Source organism: Haliotis rufescens, unplaced genomic scaffold (genome assembly GCF_023055435.1).
Source record: "Haliotis rufescens isolate VD_foot unplaced genomic scaffold, xgHalRufe1.0.p SCAF_18, whole genome shotgun sequence".
Classification (NCBI taxonomy): Eukaryota; Metazoa; Mollusca; class Gastropoda; order Lepetellida; family Haliotidae; genus Haliotis; species Haliotis rufescens.
The window spans coordinates 1,224,546-1,240,959 of NW_025963868.1; the positions used below are offsets into that span (position 1 = coordinate 1,224,546).

Below are 16,414 nucleotides of genomic sequence, written 5' to 3' on the forward strand. Positions count from 1 at the left end.
AGAAGCTTTTTTGTCAAAACACGTGTTAGTGTTTAAGGCTGGTACCATCACTATTTGATAGTTATTCTTATAAACATGTTAATGATATAGTCGGAATCGTACAATTGACTCTGCTTTTGGCAAAGATTGCTAATGAATATAGAAAGGGATGTACAGCCATGGTAAAGTTCATGATCACAGGTAACAGCTATGGTAGGCCAAGAATCACATTATTTATGTTATTCAGATGGACCGGACACGGTACAATTTAATGGTAACAGAGACAACGTGTCTGCAGTAATAGGTGACCCTCTCACAGTGACATGTTCTGCTGACTGTAACCCCGCCTGCACTGTGACCTGGTGGGACACATCCAGACAGAGGGTGATCACGGGACAGAGGGAGGCTGTGTTGTATATACCAGCTGTAGACAGATCTGTGTCTGGACAGTACACGTGTCACGTCAGCAATACACATGGGAATACATCACGGAGCCTGACGCTGGATATACAGCGTAAGACTATATTGAAATTAAACTACATAAACTTAATAGGAATTACATCTTACCTATTACTTACAAAGAATAATTCCAACGTGTTGACTTCCAAATTGAAACAATAAGTAAATTCAGAATTCAGTGTGTAACCAACAAATAACAAAGACATGATATGATATTGTATTATAGGATTACCTTGGTATGCACATCAACACAAAATACTGCAAAGTAATAACAATGGCAACACCAAAAGTACAAAATTTAAAGTATTTCTTTAAACGACCAGTATGTGTTATGAAACAACTCTGGTAAAATACTAGAACTTCACATCTTGCTGCAATATATATATATATATATATATATATATATATATATATATATATATATATATATATATATATATATATATATATATTTTCAACGGTAACTTGAGAGGCTATGTTGTATACACCAGCTGTAGACAGATCTGTGTCTGGGCAGAACATGTGTCACATCAACAACACGCAAGGGAATACTACATCACGTGGCCTTGACGCTGGAAGTTTTCTGTAAGCATTTCACAACAGTGCTTGTGATAGACTGTAGTTACGGAATCGGTAGCATGGAAGCATTTATTTGGAAAAACATATCATGATCATGATCATGATTCACACACACACACACACACACACACACACACATACACATACACACACACACAGACACACACACACACACACACACACACACACACACACACACACACACACACACACACACACACACACACATTCCTAGAAGTTATCTATGCAGGGGAAAACAAGATTAGAAACATAAAAACTGCACGTTTACCATTTTGCAGCACCAGCACCAGCTGTAACTGGAGCAGGTGTCGTGTCCATCGTCCCTGTGGCTGCTGTCTGTTCTGTCCTGATAGTCACCATCGTTGTGGTCGTCATATGTGTTGTTCGTAGAAAGCAGACACGTGAAGGTAATACTATGTTGTGTGAGAGTGAATGCGCACAATGTGAGAGTCACATTAACTGTACCACGAACGAAATATTTAGAACACTTCTTTCGGAACCCGCCCCCTTGGCAATATCAATAAACCATGTTTGTGTTTTTATTCAAGTTGGTATTTCCGATATCCAAAGTGTGCAGTGGGGCGGTCTTATTGTTGGATGCGCATTTTGAGAAATTAATGCGAAGTTAATTAATGCGAGCTAACACCACTCGCATTTAATTCACGCTCGCGTTAATTTCAAGATTTACAGCATGTGAAGAAATTGGTTGTTTGCACATGCACCAGGCAGTGTAAGCCCGCAAAAGTGACCACAGGTCAAGATATTAGGAAGCGCCCTTCAGTTACGTTGACTACGAATGAGTCGTGTATTTTTTTTATCGACTCATGTCAACGATATAATTATCTTTTCTGACCGCAAATTGTACACAAGATATTCTGGGTTTAAAACTCTTCCTGAAGTCATCACGTTATGTGTTGTGTACAACTAAGGGTGTGTGTCGTCACGCGGAAATAGTTCATCCGAGTCTCACTATTAAAGTAAAGGCAATCAAATGAAAAAGATATTATTATAAATACCAAATACGCGCAACAAGGGCGACACTGTGGTCTTAAGTATTTATTTGGATGAACAGCTTTTATGAGGTTGTTGTTAACCTCCGTGTCATACCAATAAAACAACATGAAAATGACGGTCTTGGTGAGGGTCGTGTGTGTGGGGGTCGGGATGGGGGTTGTAATGATCATTTTTATTATTAATATTACTCGGTCTAATCAATTGTTTAGGTTTCTTCCTTGTAGTTGACTTTGAATAAACGAAGAGACGGCAATGTTTCCCTGTCCTTAATGGCCATCATAAGTAATCATCATGGATCAAAACCGAGTCTGTGTGAGGAAGGGGAATCTGAGACCGGCGTTTGAGGGACAGTATTACTACTGAGGTTACATGCATAACCTTTCACTCTAATAAATACAGTACAGTAAAATACGGTTACAACGAACTCAAAGGGACCACTTATTTTAATTCGTTATAACCATAGTTCGTTATAAGCAAATGTACGAAATATACACAGCAAAAGGACAGGACCAAAAAAATATTTCGTTATATCCGCCAGTTCGTTATAAGCGTGCTCGTTATAAACGTAGTTTACTGTATGTCAGAAAAGATGTTAAGAATAGATGATATGTACTTGACAGTGTCTCCTCTCATTCAACCAAATATAGCATCTCATCATTTCTCTTACATAACTGTTACGATATGCATGAACTGTTCATAAACAGCACGACAATGGAAAATGAATAAATATCGCATGTATACATTAAGTCAATGTCTATATACCCAAATGACCTAACGAAAGAGTAATCGAGATAGTCTGACTTTTGTCATTTATGATGAAAAGCGATTTGAATTTACTTTAGTAATTTAGACGATGTTTGGTCTGGCACTTTTGTCAGTTCCATATTTCTGAACATTTGTGTTCTGTGTGACTTTGCTGTGAAAATCTAACGATCGGCAGGGGACGTTGAGTTATATCCAAGTTACCAGGGAATTCTTTGTAGGTATGATAGAAAACCTCAGTTAAATATGCAATGCAATGTCATGTTGTTACTTCGAACAGATGTATAGCACAGCTGGGCCTTCTGCCAGTAGATATTTATACTGGCTTTTTGATATTAGTACTACTTCTTGGACCCTTTTTTCTACAACTAGGATTAACAGGCAGATAGTGTTGTCTGAAGTTCAAATTATTTATTAATATATCAAATGTATGCAATGATACGATTATTTCGTTTATCTGTTATTTATCTTGAAATATGTATCCGTAATTATCTACACACATTTATAACTTTCAGATAGGGGATACCTTCATAACCGGTGAGTATCTGCTATTCATCAAGTCAAAAGGGTAAAAAATTCATTTATCATCCAAAACTGGCTCCCACAGGAGATATCGCTTGTGTGAGATCAAGCGATATCTACACCGTAGATATCGCTGCAATGACATTGCATCACAATGCTTTGCAGACCATTGTGACGCCACAATCAAATGACATCACTAATGGCTCTACTACTAAAGCTGTTACCAGTACTTTTTACACTTTAGACACTGCTTATTACTGTCTACAAACTGAAAAAGCTGGAAGAATGATGTTGGATGATAAATAAAATCTCACCCTCGTGCCTATTGTTATCAAGCCTCGGAGTTTTCCCACTTTTATCAACTCGTGTTGATATATTTGATATCAAAAGACACTCGGGTGAGATTCTCTATGTAAAAAACAGTGATTTCAATCTGTATCTATACAGTTAAGTTGCCTTGGTTAGTTCATTCTGCTTCAATCATTTTAACGTTCCTCTCCCTTAGCGTGGTCGCATATACCCGGGACGAGGAAACAGACGGAAGCTACCAGGAAATAGAAGGTTGGTGTCCGCAATAATAATTAGTCGTTGCAACGCATTGTCAATTATATAGGATGACGTTTCTTAAATTTTACAGGGTAATCGCGAATGCAAATGTAATCAACCCTTTCTTGAAAACAATTTGTATTCTTTGATTTGAATAACTTTAAATGGACATTCTGTTAAGTCATAACTTATCACTAATATAACATTTATTTGTTTCTGACTTCTGAGAAACGTTTAGCACTGATTAACCTTTTTAAATCACGAGTCACACTGGCTCTTTAACCTCAGTGCAGCTTTATTAAAACTTCTTAATCACGAAAGAGGAAACGAGTCACATATCACAGCATACTTCAACCTATTTACCATTAGGTTCAAGGTATGCAATGATCAGAGTCATCTGTTATTCATCCTGTATTTTGTATACATAATTACCTGCCCAACGTTGTATCTTTCAGAGGGGGGATCCATTCAAAATCGGTGAGTATCCGCCATCGATCTTCAAGTGAAATGAATAAAAAGTTACTCTCTACGCAATGATAAGTCCTTGCGTGGCCATAACTGCGAAACTATATACAAGCTGTTTAACACAATGTAACTTGAAAATGTATCACAGCTTATCTGTAGGCTAACTTGTCTCTATTTTCAATCTTTTTAATTTTTAAATGTCTCCAGCGTGGTCTCATATGCCCGGGATGAGGACAATGATGGGAGCTACCAGGAGATAGAAGGTTGGTGTCTTAAGGTTGTCTACCGGTTTGATTGTGTAATGACCAGGGTTCACTTGAACAAAGCGATCTTAGCGCTAAGACTATCGTAAGCTTTGTTAAAGTATGGGAGTTACGATCATCTTAGCGCTAAGATTCCTTTGTGCAAATGGGCCCTGGTCTTAGCCTTTCGGCTTTAGACGGGAGATAGGTTGACTTACAATAAGTTGTTAGATCAGGGCCCACTTACTCAAAGCGATCTTAGAGCTGAGATGATCGTAACTACCATACTTTAACATAGGCTTACAATGGTCGTAGCACTAAGATCGTTTTGTGCAAGTGGGCCCTGGAGTCAAATCATCAAAGATGGCATACTGTATAAGACGAGAGGAAAATAATTACCATTTGCTTAACGGCATCCATGGAATGCCACTGGACATTAAATCATGAGAGAAACACATTAACGGGTATAAAATACCTTTGCTTCATATAAAGTTCAATAAAAATTAATTTATTCTGAATCTAAAGAATGCATCTTTCAATACATATCCATGAAGACATATCATCGACTTTAATGTCGTGATTCACAATTGCACATGAATTTTCATACACGGCGCACAATTGGGATATTTGTTGGGAGCATGGTACTCACACATGTGTTTTTAATGTAAACAGTTCACAATGAATGTTAAGCTGTCAAGTGCTCAAAAAAAGTTGGAAGACACTTTAATGTTCACTGAAACACAATATTGTTTCTATTGAGACGTTGTCTGCAGCAGCACAACAGTAATGCCACGTGTGACCTCACGTCAACAAAACCAGCAATTCGGTTTGTGTATCGACGGAATCGATACCAAACTGCCACATGAACTGCTCGGACAATTCTTTGGTTGAGACAAATTCGTGCCCAGCCGGTTCAGGGAGGGCAATCTTTGCTGGACATTTGGAACAATATCCCAAGGTTGTATTCAATCATCTGGCGTCTTCAAGGCGTCGTCACTGCCTCGCATGCATCAACGCAAATGGTGGTCACACCCCATTGTTAATTGATTGGTTACAGCACCCCTCTTTTAGGGCGTGTTTCTCTGTCTCCTTTTCCCAATGATGGGTTTTGTGAATGAATTTGTTATGATAAACAATTGGTCAGACGAATGTCCAAACCATATTAATTTTTTAATTACGTAACATTTACATCACTTCATATGAACCACAGTTATTTTCCCCATTAGTATACATATATGCGAAGGTTCTTATGTATTTGTGAAAGGGTGTTATTGATGTAACTGTTCCGCATTTTAGGTAAATATATTTAAACAAATGTTTTGTTATACTTTTATGCGAAATTATTACCTGATTACCTAAAATGCACACAAATCCCTTGATTATTCATATGGAAATTTAGATCAAACAATAACAATTATACAATAACTATCATAAAATAGGTTAAATAGTCTTCATATATCAGCAGACATCCCGAAGTCATATCGTGTTATTTTAAAAGCCATAATATGATCTCTTGATGACACCTTTAAACATATTAGTAAGCCATCGTGAATCATTACCTGGGTTATGTAATACGCCAGGTTCGAGAAACGGATAGTTGTATTGGTCATATGCATTGTCATTTCATGCATTAATTCCTTATGTTTGAGATATGTCACTGCACGGTAGACATTTCCCTGTGAAGTATCATATTAACTATACATGTGTGTAAATTTTGTCTAACACCAGAAGCGGTGAACGTAGACGAAATCGCCCCTCTGGTAGCTGTCTACTCTGTTATACTCACGGCTGTGGCGGTTGTGGTGGCAGCAGTTGCTATTCATGTCTGCAAGGACGTAAAAGGTAAGGAAAAAAATCACTCTCTTACAATTCAATCAACCTTAAGTTCACCTTTTGTCAAGTCTCTAGAAATGCTGAATTCTTGTTTTGTCAGTGTTGTCTTTTTTGGTGAAAATATATGTTTTGCGCGAAGTTTCATTCGATAAAGAATTTGACACGTACAACGTTTCTTTACTTTCAGATGGTCACAGCAGAAGGTACATACATTTTATATTGTTGCAGGTGAAATACTTGAGTTGTATGTTCTAATTAGGTCTCGGAGTAACTTCATATCGTTTGAAAAAAAACACCGATATTTCTCCTGTTTCTATTTAATGCGAAGCAACATACTTTAAGTCACCTGAGACAATGATAATACAATAGTTAAATAAAACAATAGCTGTATTTTCATTTGTATCTTATGATGGTAATTACTCAAATGAATGTATGCTATGTATGTTTTTTACAGGAGGGTGGGAAAATGTGGTTAAAGTTGTGTTTGTTTTAAGTCAGAGATGGATAATTTGTTAGGAACAACAAAGGTGTCCCTTCGTATAATAGGTTGTATTGCCAGCCGCATTTAAACAACACACATGTATCCTTCACCGTCTGTGCAAGTCAATTTCATATGTAAGGTACAATTTGTGATATACGTTTTACCTTGTAATTATAGATTTGGTGAATATCTCACTGTGGTGGGCGAGAGACTATCCTGTGACATCAGTGATGCACCTTGTCCTGCCATCAACGACGAGGATGCCTTATCCTTGCATGATTATGAGCGACTACTAAGGGAACAGTTCAACATCTACACGTGTCTCCACCCTTCGGCTTCCTCCACAGAGGACCACCGTACCAGGTGCAGCCTTATGTGAGGGAACAGTTTCCTATCTACACGTGCCCCAACCCTTCAGCTCCCTCTACACACGTCCTCTGTACCAGGTGCAGCCTATTGTGAGGGAACATGAACAGTTTCCCATCTACACGTGTCTCAACCCTTCAGCTTCCTCTACACACGTCCTCTGTACCAGGTGTAGCCTTATGTGAGGGAACAGTTTCCCATCTACACGTGCCCCAACCCTTCAGCTCCCTCTACACACGTCCTCTGTACCAGATGCAGCCTATTGTGAGGGAACAGTTTCCCATCTACACGTGTCTCAACCCTTCAGCTTCCTCTACACACGTCCTCTGTACCAGGTGTAGCCTTATGTGAGGGAACAGTTTCCCATCTACACGTGCCCCAACCCTTCAGCTCCCTCTACACACGTCCTCTGTACCAGGTGCAGCCTATTGTGAGGGAACAGTTTCCCATCTACACGTGTCTCAACCCTTCAGCTTCATCTACAGACGTCCACAGTACCATGTGTTGCCTAATGTTAGGGAACAGTTCCACATCCACACGTCTGTCCATCCATCAGCTTCCTCTACAGAAGACATCAGTACCAGGTACAGCCTCATGTGAGGGAACAGCCAAAGGGAAACGTTTACCCCGATGTGCGATGCAAGGAAAGCTTGAGGCCCTGATGTGTCATATGCATTGTTTCGATATATCAAGCAGAGGATCACATTGACATTAACATTTATGAAATATTATTGCTTTTAACAGTATTATAGAACATAGCTTGCGGCAGTAGCAGACCTCCAAACATGGTTCTTCTTTTCAACAGTTTAATATTGATTATGTTTGTTTAAAAGTGTACATATTGGTGCAACTAGTTCTTTTATGCCTTCATTATTGTAATTGTCTGTTTGACTGTGTTTGTTTTCATTTATTATTTGGCATCGTTTACTATGTGAGGGTCTCTGGAAGCCTTCTATGATTTATTTTTAACCAATAATCCGGTTGAATTTATTTCTATAGGTTTCGTATTGTCTTACTGTAAATAGTTCCACACTGATATCCTTGTTTTATTCTTGATGATACATATTTGCTTTCATTGTGCCAGTTTTCGTTTCCTACCAAATTGACTGCTTTTTACAAAGAAAATGGGTAAAATGGATCATATATGTATACATACAGATAAAGTTCAGAACAGGGTTATTAAATAATTCCAGTTCAAAGGTTTCTTTTTCAAGTACTGAAATGGAAATATCGAAATTAACTTCTGATGATGTCACTGCTGTTTACAAGGAAATCTGTGCGAAGAATATGGGTATGTCATATATTAATCTGATTTGTAGACTTTGAATAGTTACTTCAGTGGAAATACTAACATTATAAGCTGACATTAAAAAAACGTGTAAATTAATAATTGTTTCAAGCATTTGTTGATGATATATGTTCGTGTCGGTTCTGATTGTACTATTCACACACGTGACAGTTATTGAACTTTCACAACATAAACAACATAACAGGACATTGAAATTGAGGTCGAAATTATAACTCATGGTCTTTCCGTTTATGTATTAATACTTCAACTGATACAAAGAGATAAATGAATGTATTTTAAACCTTTTTTATTTCGTTTCTATTTCCTTCTGACGTACGCTTCTGACAATTCACAATTATAGTGAGGACATGCTCTTTGTATTTATGATACTGATATTGCCTTTTTTAAGCCTTTTATAAAAGAATTTGTGAAATAAATCACTTGAATGTCACAATCATATGTCAAATGCATTCCAAGAAGGAAAGTTTTGATTGAATCGCTTTAGCCATCATGAATACTCAGTAATTGGCAACCATCAATTTGTATGACACACTGCCAACCACAGTTATAGTGATGCATCTATGATAGCATCCTGGGGTGGATTTGAACCAGGCTTTGAAGGTAGGCAGCTTAGGATCGCAGCTGACGATTTGCGATCACGCATTCTTCAATTTGAGAAACAAACGAATATACAGTAAATTTCTTTATAGCATCTGTGTCAATAGACTGATAATGAATGTTTAATCAACTAATCTTGCCTTATTGCAATATTTGTTGGGAAATTAACGCAAGTCAATGCTTGCTATCTGCAAAACAAGGACAAAACTAAGTTTGCAGGAAAGATTGTCTTACCTGACAGCACTGCAACACGCAAATAAGGATAGCTTCAATCGATACAACTGTTACACGCACATACTGCTATTTTCAATCGATACACACGCGAACGCACACACACACGCACACGCACGCAAGCACGCACACACACATTGTTATCTTCGTTTGACACAAGATGCGGTTGTGTAAGCCGTGTGGTTTAAGCAATTGCTCGTCACGCCAAACGCCCGGGTTCTATACCCTACAAGAGTACAATGTGAGACCCATAAGAGAGTGTAATTTATTCAGCTTGTATTTGTATTTTGCTGCTTTCCAAAACTCAGGTGTCTGTACCATGTGATGTACTTGAGTAACATTAGGAGCAACATTAGAATGTGCTCAGTTTACCAAAATATATATCAGAGAAAAGTAATTGCTCATTCATGTCTTTTGTCTCTGGCTCACGGTTTCATACCTGGCTCCCTAGACACAAGTCAGTACAGTAGTAGAACACAAAGTGTTCCACGTGTATCAGCTTCAATATTTATGATGTTTAATTATGTTGAAGTTGACTTGCCTGCAATTTAATCCTAGTTGTTAATCTTTCATCTTTTGTTTTATGTGTGTAACCCTTTTTCTCACGCTAGAGCACGGAGACGGTGATGTAATGTGTTTCAGTTTCTATTTAGTGGGGGCCACGGGTGGCCCACTCGTCTTAGGCGCCGCGATTCGCTGTGCAGAATTGCGTCCCTTTGGTACACCAGAAACCTTTGATTGTGGGATCGAATCCTGGTTCGCATCGATTATGTGTCTAGGTTTATCATCCCCGTTACCCATACCCGTGGGTTTCACCGAAGTGGTAAACGTCTGAGATCTGCATCACTTCGGGCTTTCCGCCCACATTAAGCTGATACGCTGTGATACAACTGGATTACTGTTAAAAGCGGCGTTAAACCCAACTCACTCACTCCCACACCAAACATTGAACATGTTCAAATGGATTAAACTATAATGACATACTGCACCCATCCTCAAAACACCTGAAAACACATCTACAATTGCGACGTTAAACCCAACTCACTCACTCATTCAATTTAGTGTGCAATTAGAGTTAAATGCAGAATTGTTATGTAATGCAAAGTAAGTGATTATGGTTTTACGCCGTTTTTAGCAATACTACAGCAATATCAAGTAGGGGGACACCAGAAATGGGCTTCACACGTTGTACCCATGTCGGAAGCCGAACCCGGGTCTTCTGCGTGACGAACGAACGCTTTAACCACCAGGCTACCCGACCACCATACATGTAGAAATGTCATTATCTAATGGTGTGATAATTATGGCAGTCACGGTAAAACCATGTGATATCTTAGTCATGTGTACTCATGTATTTTACACATAGAGAGTTGACCTTGATACAATGTAAAGCTTCCTTTTCACAAGCTCACAAAAATGCATCAGATGATTAACACGAGGAAGCCTCTCGACAAGCGTGACACATGTTGTAGTCAAAATAGAAATAACATATAAAATAGTTCATACTTCCTTGTATTGACTATGTGAGCTGGTTGGTGACGAGATCAAATGCGAAGTTTGTTCAGTGTTCCCGTTTACCCAAACATATGTATCCCATTATACCTGTTAGCCCTGATATGGTTGAGTCAAAGAAAGAGGACATAAGGTTTGCTTTATACAACAGCCTTACGCGGCATAAGGTGTAGTATCACAACTCTTCATAATGAAGAGAAACATGTCTTGAATAATTATATAATTTATTCACACAGACATCCTAGAGTGAGTGAGTGAGTATGGTTTTACGCCGCTTTTAGCAATATTCCAGCAACATCACGGCGGGGGACACCAGAAATGGGCTTCACACATTGTACCCATGTCGGGAATCGAACCCGGGTCTTCAGCGTGACGAGCGAGCGCTTTAACCACTAGGCTACCCGACCGCCCCCAGACATCCTAGAGTCGTTCACACACTTTAAACATGGCCGCCGACTGACGCGTTCACTTACTGTTGGAGATTTAACTTGCGCTTTCCATTATGCGTTTTTTGCATAGGGGTGACACGTTCGGGAATGTTCTCTGTATTTAGTAGAGAGATCTTTATACTCAAGCCCCTGAGTCGGCACGAGATAGTTGCTGATTTGGTTGATGCATGTCATCGTATCCCAATTGCGTTGATCGATGCTCACGATGTCAATCACTGGATTGTCTGGTTCAGACTCGATTATTTACAGACCTCCGTCACGTAGCTGAAATATTGCTGAGTGCGGCGTTAAACAACAAACAAACAAACACTAAATTATATATAGCGTCTGTCTAGATAGTCGCAAGTCAAATATCTAACGGTTCACTGCATATGGCTAAAAGACACAAACATTTCCCTGTTGCCCTACGTGCCTAACCCAGATGCCATCTCGCGTGACAGTCCTAAACAGTAATGACCAGTGGACTGTACTGTGGGAACTACTGCTAACCAGCTTTAGTAGCACAGAGACCGCCTCCGTGGTCTAGATGGTACTTGTTGTTACCCTGTCTGACGCTCGGCATTAAGGGGCTAAAACAAGGACTGGTCGGCTCGGAGTCAGTATACTGTGTCTGAGTGGGGTATTCATGTTAAACTGCGGCATGGTATCTCAGTGAGATACTAGTACACACACACACACACACACACACACACACACACAAATACACACACGTCCATGCACGTCGCTATATAAGTGCAATAATCTTGGACGCGACGTTAAACCCCATCCCCCCCCCCCCCCCCCCCCCCTCACCTAGTAGCAGAGACATTAGTTATGTCATTTGAATGTGACGTCATCATGATATGATATTTACAATACGGAAACACATTCGGCTATAAATCTCCTTTTCTCGGTAAATTTCAGATGATATTTCCTTTTATTTTTGATAAATTCAGTCCTGCCCCAGACTGAAGCACATGTAGCAAAATGCGGTGTGTCCTTGGGCAAGTGACCGCTGTCCTATAGCTGGAATATTGCTGACTGCGGCGTTAAATAACAAACACATCACTAGTCACTAACTACAAGAAAAACAAACATTGTATTTGATGAACACATTACGCATTTGTCATGAATTAGACCGTTATAACCTTTACGATAACTTATGTGGCTTATTGTCGCGATTTTGTTTATTTATTTTGTTCACAGATCAAGTGATGCTACAAATGACACCTGCAACTATGTTAAAACTTCAGCATGCTTCTAACCGTTTGTATTGTATCGTTCATATCTGTAGGAGCTTTCTGCTTATTTTTACCACAGAATAACAAGTGGTAGTTTACAGCTTACTCTTCGTTAGCTTGTAGTTTAGTGTGTTAACGATTTTACGAGCGCTTCTAGTGCTTCCTTTCCCCGGGCACCCCGACAACCTGAGAGATGATGAGGATGAATGTAGACAGCAGAGTACCCATAGCGCTACTAGAACAATATGTGTCATCTGGGGGAGTGGGTTGCCAGTGGTTTAAGGAAACATAGTAAAATTGATGTAATTTGGGTCAGCTGCTTTGTAGGAGAGTATTATTGATATCTTTATTTTGGTTGAGTTTTGAGGTTATTTCACAGTTTTGTAGTAAAGGATAGTTATAAAAGGCAAAGGTAACTGTGAATATGTTAAAATTATCATTTAAGTTTTAGAGGTATCTAACTCTTCTCTTCTATACTTTAATTTTGATTCCAACTTCCACTGAAACGGTGCTAATCAACCCTGATGTCCTGAAAAGTAGCTTTGTGGTTTTGCAAGATTGTTTCAAGACAATTGAGTTTGTGAAGTTTTACAGTCATCATGTTATTATTAATTTTAATTCCATTTTGTTCTATGTGTTTCTGTGATTTGAAGACTTTGGAGCAGGACACAAAATGTTAGTAAATGAACTACCTTTGGTGAACAACACATGTCCTAAATTGATTAATCAGAAACCAGTCTTTAAGATATCAGCGAAAACAGCCATTCAAATCTCTGTTCACTTGTGCCAGGACACCGGAGTTTATGTTGCTAACGGACAGTTAGAAATCAGGCATGAGGCATGTAACTAATCTGCACGTGTTGAACCACCCATTACACATCGACACGTCCTAGCCAGACGCCAATTGTGTTTAGAGCGTTTACATTGGGAAAATCGGCAATGGTCTCGTGTTATGTAAGTAGGTACAGATTCATTGTGGACTTTCTGGTTAGGCGTGGCTGATTCTGGGGGCGTCAACGTTAGGCAGCATGACAGATATGGAAGTGGGTCTGTAATGATATGGCGCGGGATCCCTATGAATGCCAGAACGCCAATGCATAGTATCCATGGAATGGTCACTGGACAGTACAACCGAGACAACATACTGCCGCCAATAGTTGTGCTGTTTGCGTGCCATGCTGATCCATATTTTTGGCTTTTAAGATAATAAGGGTCATGCACACTCTGAACATATCGTAACTGAATACTTCCACCAGCAATGACCAGTCAAGTGTCCTTACCTTTCCCCCTTACAGCATGTATGTGACATGATCTTGAGACGTAGACGCCGACATCAAAGGCCACTCATTAAGTTAAGTTAACTAGATCCAGAGGCTCCCTCAAATTGTCATTGGGAGATCGAATTGGACCATGCCACGACGTACAAACGAATGTTTTGACTATTTGTGGGGCATTACCCATTTTTGATCAAGTCTTCCCAAACTCTTATTTTTTTACTTCACACTCCTGTAGTCTTTCTTGGTCGCTAGCCTTTCACCGCCTTACACCGCCAACATGTTCTGTCAAGTTGTCATATTAAACCTAGTTCCTCCTGTTTCATTTCCACCCATAACCATAACTTGACATGTTCATGTTGTCATTGGTTATTTTCGAATATATTTATCCGTCTCGCATGCCAGTGCATGCCAGTCGCCCAGAATGCATTTGCTACATGTGCGTCTATATAACGGGAATACAAACCACGATTCAACAAACATTCGTTGATTGACGTGGTACGCCCTTGATAAACCAGTGGTCATTTTGGGTTTCCTATCCTTATCCCATGAAGCACAAGGCCCAGTGAAGGCTAATGTGGTATATAGTGCTGTTCGTTGTCATATAGCAATGGGGGCGGTCGGGTAGCCTAGTGGTTAAAGCGTTCGCTCGTCACGCCGAAGACCCGGGTTCGATTCCCGACATGGGTACAATGTGTGAAGCCCATTTCTGGTGTCCCCCGCCGTGATATTGCTGGAATATTGCTAAAAGCGGCGTAAAACCATACTCACTCACTCATATAGCAATGTTCTGTTGAGGCAAGGACAATCCGACTATGGTCTTATCAAATTTGAAGGCGAAACGTGCAGTTGGCAGCACGATAGCCGCAAGTATGTTTTTTTTACGGTAGTACTGTTCTGCGGCCCTCCTCTGGATGATGTGGTGATCTCATCCCAAACCCAAAACTGAACCACCGCCAAACCTCTCATTTTTGCAGACGTATGTAGTCTCCAAACACGGTCCCGCCTGTCAAGGAAGTGTAAGGTGAACTTCTGGCTTTCAGTCAAACGTGGGATTACATGTGGTCGTCGAACAAGCAGATGAGCTGCATGAAGTCGAATGATCTTCCGGAAAACACCAGTAATCATTGGCTGTTTATTTTCTATATTCAACAGAGCCTGGGTCCTGCGAATGTCCTGAACATGATTGATCTCTTGGGTTAAGAATATGTTCCAATATTTGCTTATCACACAGATTGTGACAAACTGAGTGTTGTGACAACACTAAATGCGCATTTATTAAGTGACCATACATTCAGTGGTATTATTTCTTATTGCAACCTCCGTCGTTTCGGAACAAAACGTATCATTCAGCACTATTCTAGCTATATGGTGGCAGCCTATTAATAATCGAGTTTGGACCATAGAATACAGTGACTGACATTATGAGGAACGGTCAACATCGTCCAGTACAATGACATACTGTCAGGTAACCAAGCCTTACGACCAATCTTTTCAGTGACCTCATGCTATTTCATAACAGTTTTGACATTATGTATATAGATCGAGATGTACATGTGTCGATCGTTCCAGTATTACGTACCTACACAGTGATCACCTGTGTAATAACATTTCACATTTATTGCACATCATGTAATATCGACACCTGCGTCCGGGACGATGTTTTGCATCAGCTGGTCTTTCGAATGGGGGCCTCGGCAATGCTGTGCAACTGTACTGTAACGTCTACTCTACACCGGATTCTCCAGAAAACACCAGTAATGCATACGCACTACAAACGCATATACAAACTGTATCGTCAACATATTTTAAGAACTTAAAAGAATGTCGTGGCATGTAAGTAGCTACTTGTCCAAGTTCATACTTCATTTGTTAAACTGACACATTACTAATATGTCATTACTGGGACTTGTTATTTTTTGTGTTTCCGTGGTCTTTGTTCACGTGAACAATTGATTTGCCTTTGCATGTGTTTGCATGGGTGCTTCTGGTGGGGCAGGTTACCCTCATTTTTTCGCCCGGTATCATCACGATTATTTAGTGATTCATAAACACATCCGTGATATGGAGATTTCTTATGATCATGGAAAGGCATTTGTTGCTTTTATTAATAATTATTTATATTATACAAGAATCAGTTCCTCAACAGCAATTTCATTTTAATGAGACCTCAAAATACCTTCAAAGATTCATAAGTAAATCAAGAAGAGGCGCGACTGCAGTTTGGGTTACACTATAGGATTAAGTTGAGGTGAAATGTTGTTTAAAGTCTAAAGTCTTTTTTCCTTTTAGAGCTAACAAGAATTAGAGTTATACGGTAAACGTTAAATCTTGCTAATGTTGTTTAATATTATTGTGCATGTTTACCAGATGTCAATAGAATTGTTCCATGATGTCAGGGGTCAGGTTTAAAGCTGTACGAGGGATTGTTTTGCATATTGAATGTGCTATGAGAAGTGGTACCGTTTGTGGTCGTTTGTTTCATTTTCATTTCCCTTGCATTTTCTGAATAAATATATTTAGCGCGCATACACCGAATTGTAAAATGATGTG

General features: G+C 39.5%; 2 long non-coding RNA genes across 2 annotated transcripts; both read left to right on the plus strand.

Annotated features, from left to right (window-relative positions):
* Positions 1-3,840: 3,840 nt before the first annotated feature.
* LOC125381502 lies at positions 3,841-4,610 on the plus strand. The gene is made up of 3 exons (XR_007221811.1): positions 3,841-3,897; positions 4,338-4,359; positions 4,555-4,610. It is a non-coding gene; the product is annotated as an uncharacterized LOC125381502 (long non-coding RNA).
* A 1,803-nt stretch (positions 4,611-6,413) lies between these two features.
* Positions 6,414-9,159, plus strand: LOC125381501. Its single transcript, XR_007221810.1, has 3 exons — positions 6,414-6,431; positions 6,610-6,625; positions 7,081-9,159. It is a non-coding gene; the product is annotated as an uncharacterized LOC125381501 (long non-coding RNA).
* The last annotated feature ends 7,255 nt before the right edge of the window (positions 9,160-16,414 follow it).